General features: G+C 35.5%; 1 long non-coding RNA gene across 1 annotated transcript; it reads right to left on the bottom strand.

The window, feature by feature from the left end:
• Positions 1-12772: 12772 nt before the first annotated feature.
• Positions 12773-19769, bottom strand: LOC133829463 (uncharacterized). Its single transcript, XR_009891793.1, has 3 exons — positions 19662-19769; positions 19486-19550; positions 12773-13009 (listed from the first exon to the last, which is right to left on the bottom strand). It is a non-coding gene; the product is annotated as an uncharacterized LOC133829463 (long non-coding RNA).
• Between the last annotated feature and the right edge of the window lie 3870 nt (positions 19770-23639).

The raw sequence follows: 23639 nt of genomic DNA, 5'->3' as shown, positions 1-23639 counted from the left end.
CAGAGCATGGCCCTATGTGCTTGTGTTGCAGGGCTTAGCCCTATTAATTATGTTTGTATTTGCTTAAGTATTTGTTAAGTTTATGCTATGTGTTGCATATCTGTAAAGGTATGGCAAGGGTCGGGAACGGCGAAGGCCAAGAACGGCAAGGCCGAGTATGGCAAGGGGTCGGGAGCAGCGTTAAGCAAGTGGAGTGCAAGTTTCCAGGGTGAGACCCATATTGGATACCTGGGATATCCTCACGGTGTAGACTACAAACCCAGGGTCTGGTAAAGTGTCTGGGATGACATGGCTGTTATTTGTTTAGCCTGTTGGCGGCTTTGTTATATGTTGATTGATATTTGTGCATATGTTGATTTCTTGTGTGGAGTTTTCTTGCTGGGCTTCGGCTCACGAGTGATCTATGGTGCAGGTAAGGGGAAGGGGAAAGGTTGACCAACCATGAGTACGGAGAGCATGAAGCGGCGTGTACATGTTCGGCCTGCCTGGCTGTCATGGTCAGGGGTACTTTTGGGAGATGTTTTGTATTAGTTCGAATTTTGTTGTTAAGTCGACTTTAATCTTATTTTGAGTTGTAAATATTTCTAAACAGTATTTTGGGATCCCAAATGTATAACACTTTATAATTTCAATGAATGGTTACATTTTCAAATTATAAGATTTTTATTACAGTTTAGCTACACTTTTAACCTAAAACCTCGATTAGCAAGTTAATTGCATGTTTAAAACTCATTTAGTAATGGCTCTAAGGAAGTAGGGCATTACATTAACCATTTAAACTCTGGTTATTGCTTTGTTTTCATTTGGATTTTTAAGTTGGATAATGAGAATTGATGGGAGTTTTTGGCTATGATTGATTGGGTTATGGTGCCTAGGACTTGTATATATGATTTTGGGGTTCTTTTGTGAGTTTGGGTGAAGCTTAGAATCAATTCATGAAGGTTTGAAATGGAGGAGTCGAAGGAGGGAAAAACCAAGGTTGAAAACCCTGGTTGTAGCGCTACAGCGCTAGCCAGGGGGCCTTCTGCTCTGCTTATAGCGCTGGGGCGCTAGGGGGCAGTGCTACAATGCTACCCTATCTTTCCTGATTCCTATTTTGAGCATTTTTTAGGGTTTCTGGCTCGAGGTTTCAATTCCTAAGGCTCGGGATCGAATCTACTCACCGTTTGGGTACTATTCGAGGTCCCGGGAGTGAGGTTTAGGTCATGAACCTTTCATTGCTAATTTTCATTGATGAAGGTTATATTTGGTTATGACTAGGTGACCGCTAAGGAATAAAAGGATTGATCATTCTCAAGGGCCGTTCTTTTATTAATTCTCGTTCGAACTAGAGGTAAGAAAACTGCACCCCATATGTGACATGCATGGTTATTAATGAAGCATGTTGAGTGTTTAAATGTGGACAATGATTGCATATCAAATGCTTAGAAAATCTTGCTTACTTGTGAATGGCACTGACTTATTAGTCAGAATCAACAATGGTGTTGGTATTAACTGTGAAGCTGTGATTTACTAGTCAAGTTCGGCAGTAATACTGAGCACTGGTCGTATGGTATTGGCTTAAGAGTCAAGAATGGTTTTAGCATGTTCAAGGCAAGACAAAAAGATTATATCTAATCAACATGAGAATTGAATAACTCATCATGAGCATTAGTGCCTGACCGACCTCAAGTTCGATGAAAATTAAAAGTGCTTGTCTAGTTTAATGGCTAGTCACTGAGAGCCAAGGTCAGAAGGCCCAGGTGACTGCATCGTCACATGGCTATGGGTGCTGAGCCCATGTTAGTGACTCACTCATCAGTCACTCATCTGATTAGGGCTACACGCCCCACATGGTTAATAGAACCTCAAAGTATTAAATCACTCATATGATTAGGGCTACACGCCCCAGCATGATTATAAGAATCTCGATGTTCTCTTATTAGGGTACAAGCCCCAGCATGGTTACCAAAACCTTGAAGTGATATTCACTCATCTGTTTAGGGCTATAAGCTCTGTATGATTATCATGATCATCATTTGATATTATATACATGCAGTAATGAGTTTTCTTGTTGAGCCTTGGCTCACGGGTACTATGTGGTGCAGGTAAAGGGAAAGAAAAGCTCACCCAGCCTTGAGTGGTGAACTTAGGTGGCGATGTGTACGTATGCGACTGCTTGACCACCACGGCCAAGGTGTTTCTCAGAGGAACTAGGGGTTAACCCAATTTTTTCCACTTAGGTCGGCGGGTTGTAATTTTTACACTGTAATGACCATTTTGTATTGTAAACAACTTGTAAACGCTTTTATGGGCCCATGTACAGTTTTATGTTTTAAATAAAATATATCATTTCCTTATAATCTAGTTTTTCACCTTAGCCTATTAATAATACCTAAATGCACGCTTATAACCAAATGACTCGATTAGTGAGTTAAGCATGGTTCAAAGCTCACATTAACGGTCTTGGAGTAACCAGGGTGTTATAACTTGGTATCAGAGTGTGGCAAGGTTTAGGGTTCCGGTAGACTGGCTGGGCATGTACACTCGCCACTGAAGACAAGCTCGACTCATGGTTTGGTAACTATTTATGTGGTTATATATTTAACTGCTTAAATAAAGTATGAATGCTTTACCTGTCTACATGAGATACCTTGATAAGGCTGGGCCTTGACTACTGCATCATTAGCAAGAACGTGCTTATTAGTACTGATATTGCTACAACATACTCATTATTATTGTTCATTGTGAATTATCAACTGATACATGTTAAATGCTAAATGCTATGATCATATATCCATTTGTATATTTGTATAATTGTGGAATGTGGGTGATTATCTGCTTGATCTTGGATTGTGAGGCGGCAAGAGGATTAGGTATTACTGCTTAACTGGCCGCATTGATTGTTTCAGCAAGGTTTAAGTGATAGAATAATTCCAAGATAGACAGATTCATCAGCTGGCCAGGATGATCAAGGCCAAAATAAAAGGTAGGGTCAAGAGAATGACCAGAATCAGATTCCACAGTCAGCTCCTGATAACTGGCAGCAGTTGTTTAATGACTTGCAGTCTAGAGTTTTGAGGCAGGAAGAAGAAATCCACCTCTTGAGACAACATTAGGTTCCTGCAGGGACCAGTGTACCTTAGGCACCACCTGTACTAGTGCCAACAGTTGAGCAGCTGCCTGAGGCTGGAAGCAAATGGGAGTCTCTTTATAAAAGGTTCAAGAAACAACAACCTCCAGTATTTGAAGGCAAAACATATCCAGCAAAGTCAGAGCAATGGATGAGCATGATTACCACCATCCTGGACTTCATGAGGGTGACTGCTAATGAGAGGGTGGCCTGTGCCACATACATGTTTCGGGAGGATGCCTGAATTTGGTGGGAAATTATATCTCAGACAAGAAACATCAATGCCCTGAGTTGGGAAGAGTTTCAGACTCTGTTCAATGAGAAGTACTACAATGATTCCATCAGGGCTGCTAAAGCTAAGGAGTTTATCAGGTTACTTCAGGGGAGTTTATCAGCAACTGAGTATGCCCTGTAGTTTAATAGATTGGCAAATTTTGCCATGGAGTTGGTGCCCACTGATGGGACCAGAAGGGAGAGGTTTCTCCAGGGGCTACTGCCTAGATTAGCCCGGGATGTTCGTATCACCACTGTGGCTGGAGTTACTACTTATGCATAGGTGGTGGAGAAGGCACTCGCAGCTAAGAGCACAGAAAATAAGATCTGGCAGGACAATGCAGCCAAAAAAGAGTTTAGGAGGACAGGTACTCCATTTTGGGGTTCTGGTAGGGGTGGAGGCCCTAGTGATCAGAAGAGGAAGGTTCTTGACACCTTCCCAGCTCCAGGTCCTGACAGGCGACCACATGCTATTTCAATGGGTCATCAGGGTGGCAGTGAGGCCTGGTAGACTTATCTTGAGTGCCCTATGTGCAAGAGATATCATTTGGGAGAGTGTAGGGCAAAGGCCTACTTCTTATGTGGGGTAGTGGGTCATTCCAAGAAAGACTGCCCAAAAGCAAGAAAGGAAGAAACCAAAAAAGCGGACAGCTTAGCCCCAGCTGGAGTGTTCGTATTGACACAAGCAGAAGCTGAGGCTTCACCCTCGTGCTGGTTTTTATAGATCAAATAAGAGATTATACGCAGCGGAAAAACAATCAAAATTGTTAATTTAATCCCATAAGATTTCTAGATCTACTTCTTCACGTACATATATATATTGAATCAAAGAGATGAATAGAAAATTACCTCAAGTCCTTCTTTGCTGCTATCTTTTTGTATGGAAAAAATCATTGACATCTCACACCAAGATCTTCCAAAATGTTCTCAACACACAAAGAACGAGTGTGGGCTCGCTATACAAAATAATATGCAAAATCTAGTTATCAGATGTTCTCAACACATGAGATCTGATAAAGTTTGGACCTAAGTTTGTGAAGAACAGTGACCTATGCTTGTAGCACTGTTCTCTTTCTCTCAGGGAGATTTCACGATATATTTTCTATCACTGAAAAGTATCGCTCTCAAAAACTGATATCCTATATTTAATATATCCAATATATTAAAAATAAAATATTAGTTATTTTAAACAATTTGAAAATAACTAATCAGTTATCAGATTTTATTTAAATAATAATATTTTAATCATATTACAATATCTCATTATTTATGTAATATTTAAATAACTAAAATTGTGGAACTAAGAAACTTCCATGAGCTTTTTATGCGTGTAGCACAGCGAGTGTGCACTGTGCTACACGTGTACCACATGCCAAGGAAGGCATGTGATTTTTCCTAATTTTTATTATTATTTAAATATTAAAAATCCCAAAAATAAATTAATTCAAAATTAATTATATTTTTGTTAAATCAAATCATTAATCGATTCTCAATTAATTAATTACACATAATTATACAATAATTATGTTTGGTGCATAGAAAAATATTTTACTTATCAAATAAGTCATTTTGCCCATTTTTGCATTTATCTTTGTTAGTGTTTTTTTTAGCCATTTTGGGGACCATGGACCTATAACATTAAGCTCCAATAAATTAAATCTAAATAATTAAACTCTTTAATCATAATAGTTAATTTATTAATTCTGATATTTCTCCACTATAAATTTAGAATTGAACTCTTTATGTTATAGATATACTTTTACAGAAATCTTATTTTAAGTTGTTCATTGATATAACCATCTTACAATAGTTCAACCCTCTAATTAATTAGTTCATAAATTAGAATGGAAGAATTACCATTTTACCTTTCTAATTTACTTCTTATTCCTTAAGTACCATTAATTCACTAGTGAATAATTAATCTATAATCTAATTATAGATTTGAGCTCAAAATGATTCAGTTCCAGAATTAACCCTTAAGGGAACCAATATACGATTTGTTAGGAAATATTAGATTCCGTATTGTTGATACATGTTCCCAGCCATCCATGATATTAAATCTCCAAAACAAAAAGTCATTAGCATCATTCTATGAAGAAACCTTAACGAATGAATCAAAAGATTTAATAAACATGAACAAGAGTTCATGAACACTCAGGATTTAGGTTGATCTATAAATGATCATCAGTTTTGATATGAATTACAAGTCTTTATTATTAAATGGTTTTTGGATTAAGACATTTATTCATATTGGTCCATGTCTGTAACGACCCAAATTCAGTGTTAAGGCTTAAGGGCCTGGAGTAGTGTGCCTGGAGGGCATGATGGGATTTGGTGTGTGTTTTTATTGAGTTTTATGCATGATTATCATTTAATGCACGTTATATGACTAATTGATTAATTGAGATGCATGACTATGTGAATTAGTATGCATGTAGACCTGATTGTCTTAGAATGGGCATGTTTGTAATTTGGCCATGATAGGGCATAACTGTGATAATTGTACTATGTGAATTGTGCCATGTGAGGTGGTGTTTTTATCAGGATGCATGCATCGAGACGGTCCTAGTGAGCCATTTAGTCCAAAAGTCACATCGGGATGTTGTACCCGGCTCGGGAGGACCCTAGGGGTACTTCGGGAATTTTATAAGTTGAGTTGAGAATGAGTGGTTAGTTATTGGTAATTGGGTAACCTGGGTAACCGTTTGTAACTGCTGTGGGTAACAAGTTTTAAGATAGAAAGTGGTAGAATTGAAATGAAAGTGTAAAGACTTAAGTGCCCTTGAAGGTTTAGCTAAGAAGGATTAGTAGGAAGGGGTATTTTGGTCTTTTGGCAATGCAAATAGGCAAGTTTCAGCTGGGTATATGGGGTATACGGTTTGGGCATTGGATCATTTAGTGTTTTGATAAAATTAGAAGAGAAGGAAAAGAAGAGGAGAGAAAGGCTAGGGCAAGCAAAAAGAAAAGAAGAAGAGAAGGAGAAGTGGGAACCTAGGAGGAAATCAAGGAAAGCTTTGTGTGGATTCTCCATTTGAGGTAAGGGTTTTATACATATTTAAGTTTGGGTTTTGTTTTGATTTGAGGAATTAAATGCCTAAGCTAAGCATTGTTGAGTTTTGGGTTAGTTGCTGAAATTTAAGATCAAAGGTGTGGATCTTGGGTGTGGTGATGTTTTGATCTTGTTTCTAGTATCCATAGGTGGTTATATTGTTCGTATGAAGTTTGGATTTGAGTTTTGGGGTTTAGTTATTGGTTTGGGGTGATTTGGAGAGGTTGAAGCTCGAAAAACGCAAAGGAAAAACTCAGAATTCTGGGCTGCGAAGGCGTGCCGCGGCACAGGTTTTTCGTGCCGCGACGGGGGAGCTCCTGACTATGGGTGCCGCGGCACAAGGCCAATTTCAGGATAGCTTTTTTGGCAATTTTAGGCCTTAGCTCCGGAGGTTCGGGGGATGTCTCCGGGGTGTTGTTTTAAGGTTTTAGAGGTCCCGGGAGTACGGGATTGGTCCCGGGAAGTGGTTTTGGGCTTGGTTAGTATTAAAAGTGTTTTATGTGTGTTGTGACTAGGATTTCGAAGAGGCTCGTGCTTGTGGACCGTGCTCGTGATCGTGGTGCATCGGAAAGCACGGAATACAGGTAAGAAAACCGTAACACCCAAGATTAGGGCATGGCCCCACTGTGTGATTGCAGGGCATGGCCCCAGATTGTATTATGTGCAAATGTTTAACCTTAAATGAATCATGATGTGTGTGAATGATTATTTCGAATGTACTATATGTGTGATTATGATGAAATGAACGGCAAGGGCCGGGTGCGGCGTAGGCCGGGTACGGCCGTGGGGCCGAAAGTAACACACAGCACATGGGATGCTTATATTCAGGGTGGGACCCAAGGGATACATGAGTTATCCTCACGGTGAGAACCGAAACCCCAGGCTTTGGTAAGGCCTCAGGGGCGGCATGGCCGTACTTGTTTATTATGATGGTTTTCCTATGTATCAGTGAATTATGCCAGCTATTTGATTTGCATATGTTATGTGCTATTTGGGTTTTCTTGCTGGGCTTCGGCTCACGGGTGCTCCGTGTGGCAGGTAAAAGCAAGGAGTCAGTCAACCGGCCATGAGTATGGAGAGCGTGGGGGCGGCGCGTACATGTTCGGCCTGCCCGACTGCTTTGGTTGGGGGCATTTTGTAAATGGCTGTATTGATCCATTCTTTTGATAGTTAACCTGGTGTAAATCTATTTTTGAGTTGTAAATATTTTGTAAACCTTATTTTGTGATCCCAGATGTTTTATACTTAACGTTTTCAATGAAGTTAAACATTTTAAAAGAATACAGCCTTAAATTCTGATTTATCCACACTTTTGGTTTTTGAGACCACTTAGAGTCAGTCAAAAGCACGATTTCTATTTTAAACTCACTTAGTAACGGCTCTAAGGTAGTAGGGCGTTACAATGTCATATATAATCATATTATATAAAGCACCTTTACCGAGATGTCTTACCACATTAATATCTGAATCTAGATTATTTGTATCAACATGATACTCAGCAAACCGTACTTACAACCCCAATAAAAGAACTCCATAACTCCAATTTGTCATTGCTGACTAATTTTATTCATTCATGTGATCTTAATTCTCTCGTACTAATACAAGATCACATCCTCAATAATGAATATAGAATTTTTCTGATATTTACAAAATTATTCAAACAATAATTTAATAATCTAAATATAACAATAATAGACCATTGTATTTATTTATTCATTGAAATAATAAATGTCTTTTACATACTTTTAGGACATACTCCTAACAATCTCCCACTTGTACTTCAAGAAAGTAGGGCATTTCTCTCAATCCCATATTACGTACATGACCCTCGAATTGCTTTGCATGAAGCGTCTTCGTGAACAGGTCTGCCAGGTTGTGTTCTGATGCAATTTTTAGAATGGTCACATCTTCTCTATGTATGATTTCTCTGACTAAGTGGTATTTGCACTCTATATGCTTTCCCCTCTTGTGGCTTCTTGGTTCTTTAGAATTAGCCACTGCTCCACTGTTGTCACAGTAAAGAACAAGTGGTTTCTCCACTTCTGGAACCACTTGATAAACACCTTCCAGATCTGTGTAGAACTTTTTCAGCCAAACTACTTCTTTAGCTGCTTCACAAGCTGCTATGTATTCAGCTTCTATGGTTGAATCAACTATACTAGATTGCTTAATGCTTCTCTAGACAACTGCTCCACCACCAAGAGTGAATACTGACCCAGAAGTAGACTTTCTACTATCTTTGTCAGATTGAAAATCTGAGTCAGTATATCCAGTAGGTTCAAGGTCACTACCCGAATATACTAGCATATAGTTCCTCGTTCTCTTGAGATACTTGAGAATATGTTTCACCGCAATCCAGTGTTCCAAACTTGGATTTGACTGATAATGACTGACAATCCCTACTGCATAACATATGTCAGGTATAGTATATAACATTGCATACATTAGGCTCTCTACAGCTTATGCATAGGGATACTTTCTCATGTCCTCTTGCTCTTGCGGTGTCTTTGGACACTGATCTTTGCAAAGAGTAATTCCATGTCTGGTCGGCAATTGACCATTTTTGGAATTTTCCATTGTAAAGAACGCCCTAGACTAGTACTTAATAAAACATTCACATATCATTGGTCCATAAAGAAAACCACTTTTTATAAAGGTCTCTGTGGGGACTTGCTTAAAACAATGCAAGTTGGGCCCATTAGTTTAAAAAGAAAATATGAGTTTTTATGCAAAGTTCAAAAGAAACAAAATTAAATAATTAAGTCCCACTGATAATTTAGAAAGTCTCTTAAAACATAACATAATTAACCTGGTCTAAAAACTCTCTTCACATTTTTCTGTCCATGCGAACTTCTGATGCTTCCGGGTTAAGTTGGTCAATGGGGTAGCGATCTTCGAGAAACCCTCGACAAACTTCCTATAATAACCTGCCAACCCTAAGAAACTCCAAACTTCTGAGGCATTATTTGGTTGGGGCCAGTCTCTAATGGCCTCGATCTTTGATGGGTCTACTGCAATCCCATCCTTAGAGACTATGTGCCCTAAGAAGGTTACCTGTTCCAGCCAAAACTCACATTTAGAGAACTTGGCGTACAACTGATGTTCTCGTAATCTGTTCAGAGTCAATCTCAAATGCTCTTCGTGCTCCTCCTTGGTCTTTGAGTAGATGAGGATATCATCAATGAACACTACTACGAACTTGTCTAAGAAATCCTTAAATACCCTATTCATCATATCCATAAAGGCTGCTGGGGCATTGGTGAGTCCAAAGGACATCACTAAGAATTCATAGTGCCCATAATGATTTCTGAAGGCCGTTTTTGGAATGTCTCCCTCTTTCACCTTCAACTGATGGTACCCAGATCGCAGATCAATCTTCGAGAACACTGAAGCCCCTTGTAGCTGATCAAAAATTTCGTCAATCCTAGGCAAAGGATACTTATTCTTAATGGTGACCTTATTGAGCTCTCAGTAATCAATGCACATTCTCATACTCCCGTCCTTCTTCTTCACAAATAGGACTGGTGCTCCCCATGGCGAATGGCTAGGTCTTATGAACTCCTTATCCAACAACTCATGTAGCTTGTTCTTAAGTTCCTTTAACTTTGCAGGTGCCATTTGATAAGGTTCTTTAGAGATCGGAGCTATTTCTAGTGCAAGCTCGATTACAAACTCGATTTCTCTGTCCGGGGGTAGTCCTTGTAATTCTTCGGGAAACATCTCTGGAAACTCACAAACAATATGCACATTTTTTCAGTTTCAGTTCAGACTCCTTGGATTTATCCACCACACTAGCCAGAAATGCCGAACAACCATGTTGCATCATATTTCGTGCTTCCAGTGTAGGAATTATGGGTGTTCGAAATCCCGCTACTTATCCTCTAAAGGAAAATACCTCTCCTTCCTTTGGCCTGAACTCTACAGTCTTCTTCCGACAGTCTATTGTCGCCCCATGTTTGGATAACCAATCCATGCCAAGTATGACATCATAATCTGGTACACTTAGTTCTATAAGATCTGCTGGCCACTCTCTGCCCTCTACCATTACAGGTGTTGACGATAACCACTTATTTAACAACATCATATCTCCCGATGGCAACATTGTGCTAAAGTTATGTTCAAACAACTTATAAGGCATATTCAATCTATCAATCACATTCATGGAAACATATGAATTAATTGCTCCAGAATCAATGAGGACTCTACACATCATACCAGATATAGGGAGCTAACCTGTGACTATGGTGTTATGGTTAGTTGCTTCATTCTAGGGTAAAGCAAAAACTCGTGCTGGCACTAGGTTGCTGTTACTATCATGTCCTGCTTTCTATTGTGGACAATCTTTTCTCAGATGTCTTGCATGACTGCACTTTTACATTTGTTGGTGTCGTCTTGACATTCTCCCATATGTCGTCTCAAGCATTAAGGACAGTTGGGGTGCTCAACTTTATTGCTTCGATGATTCCCACGATTTTAATCATTATTGTGACTGTTGTGGTTGTTGTGATTTCCATTAGGAGATGTGACCTTGGGCCTTTTGTCAGTGCCACTACTTTGTCCCTATTAGGCCTCCTTTTGTTACTCTCCTGAAAGATCTTACTCTTATTGGCCTCTTTCCTTGTAGCATCGTACTTTCATATAGAAATCTTCATATACTCAGTGTCTAAAGCTTTGTCCAGAATCTCAGCATAGCTAACTAGCTCTGTACAAGTCATTTTGATGTCCCTGACAATCATTGGCTTCAGTCCCCTTAAGAATCCTTGAACTCTCACGACCTTTTTTGAGACTATTTCAGATGTAAACCTTGCCAATCTGTCAAACTTCTAGGCATACTTTGTGATTGAAGGACTACCTTGTGTAAGTGTCAAAAAATCATTAGCTCTAGTTGCTAGTATTATAGCATTGAAGTACTTTTTGCTGAAAACTTGTACAAAGTCAGCCTAGGTCATGGTGTCTAAAGTTTGTGTCTACTTAACCATGTCCCACCAAATCCATCTTTAGGATTGCTAACTATCTTGTTGTCCCTGGAAATTCTTAGCCTGTGCTAGTAGCCTTTGTCTTATTTTTTTCATGTCGCAACTCATTACTTATCCTCATTGTTTCGTTAATTCGTAGCTTGACATTGTCCTCTATGTTGAACTATGTTATCGTGGATTTGCTCGCCTCTCCGCCTCCTTAGTCTCCATTTACTCCATCGAGGTTTTTGCTGATGTTTGCTACCAAATGTTGTGGCGTGTCCACCTTGTGTGCTCCTCTGCTACTGCACGTATCTATCTAGTTAACAACATCACCTCGCAAGATAATGTCGTGGAGTAAGCTCCCTAACCTATGTCTTTATTAACAATCATATCGCAAAGCATATGTGTCCTTTGATCTGGATAGTGACCAGTTATATTAAAATTGACGTAATTCATTCTTCACTTTACTTTAAACGTGATAGTGTCATACTTGCAATTTCCTATGATGCATCTCATCCATTAAATACATTCATTCACAACAAACATCTTTTGGGAAGTTGATATCGACTGATCTCCGTCATTTACATCATCTATATGAACCCTTGAGATCCCACTGATCACATGGAGAAGTTTCCTTCTAGAAGTCCTAACTAACTAGAGGCATACATTCTACACAGTAATTACAAATCTACAAAATTTAAAAGTAGGAAAAATATAGATAACATTTAGAGCAAGTACTTACGACGCGGTGAGGTGAGATTTTCCCGTCTTAGCGTGTATGGGGAGAATCCTTGGAAACATGGACGACCGGCTCTGATACCATTTGTAAAGAACACCCTAGACTAGTACTTAATAAAACATTCACATATTATTGGTCCATAAAGAAAACCACATTTTATAAAGGTCTCAGTGGGGACTTGCTTAAAACAATGCAAGTTGGGCCCATTAGTTTAAAAAGAAAATATGAGTTTTTATGCAAAGTTCAAAAGAAACAAAATTAAATAATAAAGTCCCACTGATAATTTAGAAAGTCTCTTAAAACATAACATAATTAAAATGGCATCCTAAAGTGATCGTTTATTCTGTCCATAGGATACCCCACGCCATACACCCTACGACGATAGAACTCCTCACATCACCACGCGTGCCACAGAGAAATCCTATTTGCTTCCTGGAAGGGAAAGTAAGGGGGTGAGCTAAAAGCCCAGTAAGGAAGTACAAACAATAAGCAAGTAAGGATACAACAAATACAAACACTATCGTTCATCTTAAACATCATGACATCATAGCATATCATAACATTATCGTAACATAACATCATAGCATATCATAACATTATCGTAACATATCATCATAGCATATCATAACATTATCGTAACATAACATCATAGCATATCATAACATTATCGTATCATAACATCATAGCATATTCATACATCATTCATGGTGAACATGGCCCGCTAACTTGTCCATGTCACCCTATGAGGTAAACAAGAGTCTCTGGTCCTTGAATAACCTCGGCGCGTCTGCCCTAGGAGTTACGTCTTTATATCCTTAGTAACTCGGGTTATGTCTTTATATCCTTAGCAACCCATTTGATGTGTCGCGTTCATCACACTAACATCCATTCAAAAACATATCATATTCATACAAGCCACATATCATCACATTATGGCATTCATAATTCATAACAATTTATTCATACAACAGTCTTACCATTCATAACATAAAATCATAGGATCTATCTAACTTCCTTACCTCAGGTCTGAGCTAAGAAATTTCACAACCTCTCAACGAGCCTATACCATAACCAAAACAACATTTCTTAGGTTCATAAAATTACTATTTTTCCCTTTCATACAACTCATGTGGGCATGGGACATGCACACATAATAAGAGTTACACATAACATGCAATTATTCTTAACTACACATAAAGCCATAAAAGAATAATGCTCATTTTACCTATTTTACATGCATGATCTTTCTATAAAAACCACATGGTTGAATAATAGACATAATTTTGGACGTAAAAGTGGATTTGCATGTAACATGCATACGTGATAATATTACGTAATTGTGTCGTTTTAAAAACGGTAATTCTACATATCTTACTTTTATTGTTTTAAAATTAATAGACTTATAACATGCTTTATTTTTCTTAAAATTTCTAGGTTGATTAAATTTCTCAAAACATTATTTTATTTAGCTTAAAAAAAAGTAAAATATGTGACAATTTTCATTTATTATTCTCAAATTACAAAGAAATAACAAAAGCTTGGAATTTAATTAAAATACCTATGATTAATATGTTTCTTTAGAAAAATCAAATTTGATATTGGTTAATTGTGTTACATAAATGATGTGAGAAAAAAAATATTTTTAAGTGTGGGAAAATATATTTTATTTAAATTATTTAAGACTTAGTTTTATGTAACATAAATCCATATGTGACAATTAAATAATCATTTTTAACTTTTTAAACCAAACTTTCAGCCACTATTTAATTTCTTTAAAAATCACAAATAAATTGATTCTAAATATTTTTCTCAATCAAAATAAAGAAAAATCATAACTTATCAAAATATGCATTCATGATTTTGTCAAGGGGCTAAGCTGATTTGTAAGAGATTGGGCGATATTCTCCCTGATATTATTCAGCCTAATCAGGGAGCTTTTGTCAAGGGGCGGTCTATTGCTCACAATATCATGATTTTCCAAGTTCTCATTAAAAACTATGGGAGAGCAACTACCTCTTCGAGATGTGCCATCAAAATAGACCTCAGAAAGGCTTATGATACGGTTGATTGGGTCTTTCTTGAGAACCTGTTGAAAGCCTTGAAATTTCCCATGAAGTTCATTGGTTGGATCATGGCCTATGTTAGGAATACATCTTACTTTCTCTTGATGAATGGTAGGATTCAGGGTAAATTTAAAGGAGGGAAAGGGCCGAGACAAGGAGACCCCATGTCACCTTTGTTGTTTGTCATTATTATGGAATATTTGACTTGGAGTCTGCAACAAGCTGCTCAAAATTCACCATTTCGGTATCATCCTATGTGTAAAGGCCTCAAACTCATTAATTTTTTGTTTTGCGGATGATTTATTGCTATTTTGTAAAGGTTCTCTTGCTGCTATAAGAGTTGTAAAAGGGGTTCTGGATAGCTTTGCTACAACCACAGGTCTTGCTATTAATTCTGATAAATCACTGGTATTTTTTGGTGGAGTCTCTAACACAGATAGAACTAACATTGCTCATGAGCTGAATTTGACAGAAGGTTTATTTCCCCTTACTTATCTTGGGGTCCCTATGAGGCCAACAAAATGGAAGCATGAAGACTGTGAGATTATTCTTCAGAAATTTCGCTTGAAAATTCAGAATTGGGCGAGTAGACACTTGTCTTTTGCTGGCCGGATTCAACTCATAAATTCAGTGTTGCTTGGGCTTCGAAACTATTGGATGTCTATCTTTATCTTGCCTCAAAGCATAGTTAAGGAAATTGAGAGGATTTGTAGGGGCTTCCTGTGGGGTTCAGCTGGGCAGAGAAGTAAACTTCACGTTCCCTCTTGGCAGAAGGTATGTCTTCCTAAAGCTTATGGAGGTTTGGGATTCCGAGATGGAGCGAAGTGGAACCGGGCTGTGTTAGCTAAACTGCGAAACCTGATCTGCTTTGGGTTAAATGGATCCATTCCATTTATCTGAAAGGTGTTAACTTCTGGAATTATGTTTTAATAGCAGATTGTAGTTGGTATTGGCGAAAGCTTTGTCATCTCCGAAATCATTTTAGAGCTGCTGATATTACCTCTGCTGGTGTGCAAGGGAGATTTAAATCTGTTAAATTGTACAATAGTCTCTTAGTCCAGCAAAAGGATGAGTTCTACAGAACTATTTGGAGTAGAATCATACTTCCAAATCACAGATTTATGCTCTGGCAAGTTGTAAACTTTCATCTGTTAACTAGGGATAACCTCAGTAGGATGCAAGTTCAGCTTGCCTCTGAGTTTTGCCCTGTCTATGATAGATTTAAGGAAAACCACTCTCATCTTTTCTTTGATTGTAGCTTCTCTTCTCAGCTGGTTAAATGCATATTTGATTGGTTGGGGTTTGAAGCTTGGCCTCTAGATTATCAAAGCTGGTTGGTGTGGTTGGCAAGGACCCGAAAAGGAGAAACAGCTGAGATTGTTAATCTTGTCTGTGCTGCTGTCACCTATAGCATTTGGAAAAACAGGAATTCATGTTTCTATGAAGGCTATTCTTCCTCTGTTCTGAAGCTCACCCAGGATATTAAGTATACTACTAAATATAGGCTAAATATATTGTCCAAAAGACTTGCTTCAGTAAAAGATCAACTGTACATTCGACATATTCAATGTAGATAATGGTTGTTGACCCAAGATTTGGCCAACTGACACGGAGTCATAATATGCTTGATATGAATGAATATAATGAGAAGAACGTAATGACAAAAGTAAATAAGACACAGTGTTTTATAGTGGTTCGGCCCCAAGATCTGGTAATGACCTACGTCCACTTAGACTGATATTGATCTAAGAATCAGAAGGGTGATCAAAGAACTAGGGTTCAATGAGTTTCACTAACCTCTGAAGAACAATACAATATTACTAGGAGAATTACTATAGTCTCAAATGATTCAAAAGCCAAAAGTCCCTTCCTTGAGCTATCTCTTGCTATTTATAGGCTCAAGGGGGATTACAAAAGATTGTTACAGATATTCTTTCCCGAATAATCAGATATTCAGGAGATTGTGTGAGATAAATTCGGGATTCACAATGATCTTCTCATAAATGTTGCTTTGTATGCGGAATTATCGACTAGCCTGGTCGCAGGTAAGACTGGGCCGCTACCTGCTTCTAATGCGTCTTCTGGTCGATACTCTAGCAGAACGTTTCCAGGTGTCAGCCACGTGTCCAGGGATCACTTGCCACGTCATCAATGCTAATTTTTTTTTTTATAACAATAGTTTTCTGTTCTGATGTAATTTTTTAGTTCCTGTAGCGGGTGGAGTCTTTGTGTAGAGTCCAAGAATTTTACTTAGCTAATTGTTTAGTAGTATTATAGTATGTTTAGTGTTACCATTGTTACTTTGGATTTTTGGTTCAGACCGGGAGTTATTTGGACACTCATAGTAGTACTTATAGATTTTCTAAGTTAACCTATAGTTTAAGAATATTAAGTATAACCTAAGGTTTGATTAATGTGACTGATATTAAGGATTATATTATTATATTATAAGGTTTAGACATCAACCAATAGGATTTTAAGCACATGTTTTGAATGGTAATTAAGGATTAAGTATTTTTGAGGATTAAATTAAATAAGGGTAAAGTTTGAATGTTATAGGGTCAGTCAGCAGCTTTGAGTACGTTGAGGGCTTAGTCAAGGATGTTTACTCCATTCAAACTTAGCTAAAATTGTGTAAATTCGTGTTTAAATATTCAGCGTATGCCGATATATCGCAGCTATAGGGGGCGATATATCGCAGCACGTAGATACGGAAAACACGAATCGATGCACGGTCGCCTCGGGAACAAAGGTCCAGGCGATATATCGCCTATAGGGGGCGATATATCTCCTCCACCAGCATGTTTTCAAATACTTTTGAATTCTTTTCCTTTCAGCCATTCAAACTCCTTCAACAGTCCAGCATCTTCTGAACGAGTCTTCAGCCTCTGCTGAACGATTATTCAAATGATTTTCACCTAAAAATCCATTATTTTTATTCAAGTAAAATCAAGATATTTTCATTCCCAAACTCTATAAATAGGACCTAGTACCCAGCCATTATTCACCATTTGCTCTAAGTTCAGAAGCTGCTAGTGTTAAGTGAGTGTGAGAGTGTAAACACTTGGTTTGGGGAAAAATTATAAGCTTAAACATCATAAGCTTATCAAACACTTTGGGAAGTGAGTTCTATAGTATTTCGGTGGATGTTAGAGTGATCTTGCAATCTTTGAGGTAAACCCAAAACTCTAGTTCCTTTATGTATTTTATGTTATTTCCTTTCTCAAAACCTTCTACTCAGTCCCCTAACCTTATTCTTATTTTGGTTAGGGAATCCAAGCTCTTAAGCATATAAGTTGGTAAGTATGTTTTTATGGTTTAGTCTTTCCATCTCTTTCATTTCATCTCCTTTCTTTAGACTTACTCTTTCTTATGGTTTTAGGAGTGTTCCAAAAGTCCCAGCTCGGTCCATAATCCCGGTAACTTTGGTAAGGAAAATAGGCTAGAATATATATGTTTATGTTTATGTTATCTTTTGTGTTATGATATGATATGGGTATGTTATGAATATGTTGTGCATGTGTATGTTGTAGGCTTGGGCATATGCCCTATTTGACTAACAAGACCCCAAAAAGATTGTGGGCATAAGCCTATTTAGCTGGTAGGACCCCACTAATCTCATGGGCATAAGCTTGTTTAGTCTATGGGACCCCAAGTAATAATGGCCATTATAATAAGTGAATTATGTGTTATGATATGTCTTTACGTTATTATGAAATTATGTTTATGTTTATGACTATGTGTTAGATTTTCCTTGCTGGGCATTAGACTCACTCCTTTCTGTTTATGTGCAGGAAAATAAGCTTTAGAGGCGGTAAGATTCGTGACGCTTGGAGGATGTGTATCGATGGTGAATGGAGTCAAGGGGGCCGAGCGTTATTCGATTCGAGGATGTAGTCTCCTTTTAAATTTTTATGATTTTATGTGTATTTTTCCGCACCAAATATGTAATGCCTTTTATTTTTGAATCATCTTTTGTTTTAAAACAATGGGATCCAATAATCCTTCTTAGTATTCTGTTTGTTTGTAAATAACTCTCATTTTGCAAGTTACTCAATAAATTATGGTATTTTCGTAAAAATGTAAGTTTTATGTATAGTTTCGTTAATGGTCCAAATAGTCTAGATTAGTGGGTCATTACACTTTGACTCTCATTTGTCTGATCAGTTGTATTGTGCTTTTGTTCAATGAAGTAATTTTCCTTCTTGATCAAAAAAAAAAAAAAATGCATTCATACCATACTAAAATACCACTTTTAATATTACCATAATTTAGGGTATTAATTTTATTTCAAATACTCATCAAATTCATTTTATTGAAACACTTCACATTTTTTTACAAAAATTCTAGCAACTATTTTTATCTTTAAAAATCACCATATTCAATTTAAAACCTCATATTTTTCTAAAAATACAATAAAAATTCTGTAAGTATTTATTTGAGTAAAATATCATTTTATTGTGACTTAAAATACCCTTTTTAATTTCATAAAATTAACATAACATCAAGGACATTATTTATGCATGCAAACCATTTTTTTTTATCAAAATTTTACCCAATTATTTACAAAAATCAGCAAGCTTAATTTCTCATGAAATCTATCATTTATCTAAAAAATTTCACATAAAATCATACATGTCCAAAATCTCATCATGCTCTTATTATATATATAATTCTAAGAATATTACTAACATATTCACATGCAATCTTATAAAAATCCAATTTTTTTTCTATTCCATTGAATCTACACATGAAATCCAACAAAACACTAACAATAAAAGTAACATACATTAATTCATAAACACCATATTCACATATGCCTTTATATTAACCTAACATGTTTCTATTATTATTTTCATGCATCTTATAATTTATTCTTCCACAATATCATATGCATCCTATCAAAATTTCATGGATCCAAATATCAAGATTGCCAATTATCATTTTTCCCAAATTACATAGGTCCTAAAACATGGATTTAATATATTGAAAATTATAAAACATCAAACAAAATATAAGATGATCCTTAGGTATGCCTAGGCCGAAACCCCATATTTGCATTCATAAATTACCACTAATCATTATATATAGGAAATCAACATCATAACCCTTTTATACATTAAACCATGATACCCTTCATGCAAATCAAACAACTTATTATCAACAAGATATCAAGAACACAAAGTACCCATTTTTCCTACCCAAAACATAAATCCCCTTTAACCATAATCCCTCTAATAATCTATTCATCAAAACAAATAATCACAAAATTTAGGGAGGGATTTCAATACCTCTTCTTGATAGAAAATCAAGAATCCAATCCAATCAAGAATCCAATAACCTCCTTGCTCAAACCCTAGGGGTTGTATATTTTGAATAATCAAGATGGAGAAGAAGATGAACACGATTAGAGACAACCCAATCAAAATACTAGATTAATCATAAGGAAAACAACCAAAAACCTTACCCTAGCTTGAACCATTTTTCTTCTTCTTCCTTTCATCTTCTTCTTCTCTCTAGAAAATATGGCAGCCCTTCCTTCTCTCTAGCACGCCACTCTCTCTCTCTCTCTCTCTCTAGCTCACGGCCAAATGGCCTATTTTCTCCATAACCCCTTTTTAATTCCCATTTTCTCCATAAAGCCATTACTAAAATAATGGTAATTTCCCTAATTCATTCTTCAATTAAGCCTAAAATCCTTCATAATAAAAGTTGATTTATTTGAATAAAAGTGGTCAAATTTTTCCTTACCCAATATGTGCTAAAATTCCCCAAAATCATCTCTTAATTGATTGAAAAATATAAAGGAAATAAACCACTTCCTTTTCCCACACCAAACCGTCCACTCTTCCCATTTCCCTTTTTATTATTATTTTTTTATTTAATTAATCTAAATTACTCAATTATATCAAATAAAAGGAAATTATAAAATGTGTAGAAAATACACACATGTGCATCTTATTACCATATACTCGCACACACTAAATCACTAGAGTGCATCACTATCTACCATGCACCTTAGTGCATTCAACCATGTCTCACATAATCACATCAATTGTCACACTTATTTAAAATGTAACACTAATAGTAAAATAAACATGTTACACAATTATTCACTTATTAAAATAAATAACCAAACAAACAATTAACAAATTTAAATTAAAAAAGATTATACCAAACAATTCTAACAATTAAATCAAACAATCAAATAAAACAAACAACAACTAAATAAAATAAATAACATTTAAATAAAACAATTCATCACACTTAACATTTAAATAAAATAAAACACAAAATTTAAATAATCTAAAAAAATTACCAATTATGTTCATCTAAACTTTACTAAATTTTTTTTTTAAAAATAAAGTTGGTTTAAAGAAATTAAGTCATAAAGACTTAGAAAAAATGTGTGATATTTTACCAAGTTTTCAAAGAATAAAACTAAATAATTTATATATAATTGGTTTCGCAAAATAAATCATATAAATATATAGGACAATCCTAATAATCATGTTTCTACCAATGAGATGTATGATAATGACTATGTGGGTTATGTATGTATGGCACAAAATGCATGAACATGTTATCAATCACATGAAAATAATTATTTAAATAAATAAACAATAAAAGTTGAACCGGGTGCTTTTGGGTATTTCTAATTTTACAACCTCTTTATAAAATTAAAAAAAAAAAACCACCTTGATCTCCATCGTGCTTCTTTACTTTACTTTCGATATGGTATGTGACGTTGGTCCAGAATAATAATAAGAAAACAATTTTCTAATTATTTTGATTAATTAAAACAAAACTTTTAAATAATCATTATTTTATTTTCCTTTTAATTAAAACAACTTTTTAATTAAAAAGAAATTAAATTTAATTAAAATCTGTTATTTTAAAAAAATAAATAAATAAGATATTCAAAAAAGTTTGTTAGGATAACAAAATTATCACATTATTTAAATATCAAATTTCTAACAAATAAGATATTTAACATTTTAAAAATAAGAGATTAATTTCAGAAAAAATTAAAAAAATTCTGGACCAGTAAGACGGGGACACGTGGCACCAAATGGTGCTGCCGGGGCCCACTTGTACGGAATCGTACGGACCCGTACGGACCCGTACATACGGTCCGTACAGACGTCCGTACGTCGTCCCCCGGCAGCGGCTCGGAGGGTGGCCTCGGAGGAATGGTGGCTGAATTCTGAATCCCGGGCTCTGTATTGACTTTGTGATCAGAATTACAATTTTAAGGTGTCAAAAACCGAATAAAATTACATAAATCCTATGCCCCTTAATGGCTTAAACAATGATCTAATCATAAACAAATCCTAACCCAAAAACACCATATAATTAACGATTCAACATTCCCATGCATTCAATCATATTAAGCCATCCATTCATTCATCAAACTAGATAAATGCATAAAATTAAACCCACACAGATTCAATATACAAATATGTGAAGATGGCTCTAGTACCATTTATTGGTTTTTATAGATCAAATCAGAGACTATACGCAACGGAACGACATTCAAAAATATTAATTTAATCCTACGAGATTTCTAGATCTACTTCTTCACATACTTATATATATTGAATTAAAGAGATGAATAGAAAATTACCTCAAGTCTTTCTTTGCTGCTATCTTTTTGTATGGCAAAAATCATTGACATCTCACACCAAGATCTTCCAAAATGTTCTCAACACACAAAGAACGAGTGTGGGCTCGCTATACAGAATAATAGGCAAAATCTAGTTATCAGATGTTCTCAACACATGAGATCTGATAAAGTTTGGACCTAAGTTTGTGAAGAACAGTGACCTATGCTTGTAGCACTGTTCTCTTTCTCTCAGGGAGATTTCACGATATATTTTCTATCACTGAAAAGTATCGCTCTCAAAAACTGATATCCTATATTTAATATATCCAATATATTAAAAATAAAATATTAGTTATTTTAAACAATTTGAAAATAACTAATCAATTATCAGATTTTGTTTAAATAATAATATTTTAATCATATTACAATATCTCATTATTTATTTAATATTTAAATAAATAAAATTGTGGAACTAAGAAACTGTCATAAGCTTCTTATGCGTGTAGCACAGTGAATGTGCACTGTGCTACACGTGTACCACATGCCAAGGAAGGCATGTGATTTTTCCTAATTTTTCTTATTATTTAAATATTAAAAATCCCAAAAATAAATTAATTCAAAATTAATTATATTTTTGTTAAATCAAATCATTAATTAATTCTCAATTAATTAATTACACATAATTATACAATAATTATGTTTAGTGCATAGAAAAATATTTTACTTATCAAATAAGTCATTTTGCCCATTTTTGCATTTATCTTTGTCAGTGTTTGTTTGAGCCATTTCAGAGACCATGGACCTATAACATTAAGCTCCAATAAATTAAATCTAAATAATTAAACTCTTTAATCATAATAGTTAATTTATTAATTCTGATATTTCTCCACTATAAATTCATAATTGAACTCTTTATGTTATAGATATACTTTTATAGAAATCTTATTTTAAGTTGTCCATTGATATAACCATCTTACAATAGTTTAACCCTCTAATTAATTAGTTCATAAATTAGAATGGAAGAATTACCATTTTACCTTTCTAATTTACTTCTTATTCCTTAAGTACCATTAATTCACTAGTGAATAATTAATCTATAATCTAATTATAGATTTGAGCTCAAAATGATTCAGTTCCAGTATTAACCCTTAAGGGAACCAATATACGATTCGTTAGGAAATATTAGATTTCGTATTGTTGATACATGTTCCCAGCCATCCATGATATTAAATCTCCAAAACAAAAGTCATTAGTCTCATTCTATGAAGAGACCTTAACGAATGAATCAAAAGATTTAATAAACATGAATAGGAGTTCATGAACACTCAGAATTTAGGTTGATCTATAAATGATCATCAGTTATGATATGAATTACAAGTCTTTATTATTAAATGGTTTTTAGATAAAGACTTTTATTCATATCGGTCCATGTCATATATAATCATATTATATAAAGTACCTTTACCGAGATGTCTTACCACATCAATAATCAGAATCTAGATTATTTGTATCAACATGATACTCAACAAACTGTACTTACAAACCCAATTAAAGAATTCCATAACTTCAATTTGTCGTTGTTGACTAATGTTATTCATTCATGTGATCTTAATTCTCTCGTACTAATACAAGATCACATCCTCAATAATGAATATGGAATTTTTCTGATATTTACAAAATTATTCAAACAATAATTTAATAATCTAAATATAACAATAATAGACCATTGTATTTATTTATTCATTGAAATTATAAATGTATTTTACATGCTTTTAGGACATACTCCTAACACCTCAATAGTTACAGGTCAGTTTCTTAGTGCTGGAACCCCTTATACTA

Source organism: Humulus lupulus, chromosome 4, assembly GCF_963169125.1.
Source record: "Humulus lupulus chromosome 4, drHumLupu1.1, whole genome shotgun sequence".
Classification (NCBI taxonomy): Eukaryota; Viridiplantae; Streptophyta; class Magnoliopsida; order Rosales; family Cannabaceae; genus Humulus; species Humulus lupulus.
The sequence above is the reverse complement of the archived record's forward strand: the minus strand, read 5'-3'. Positions and strand labels throughout refer to the sequence as shown.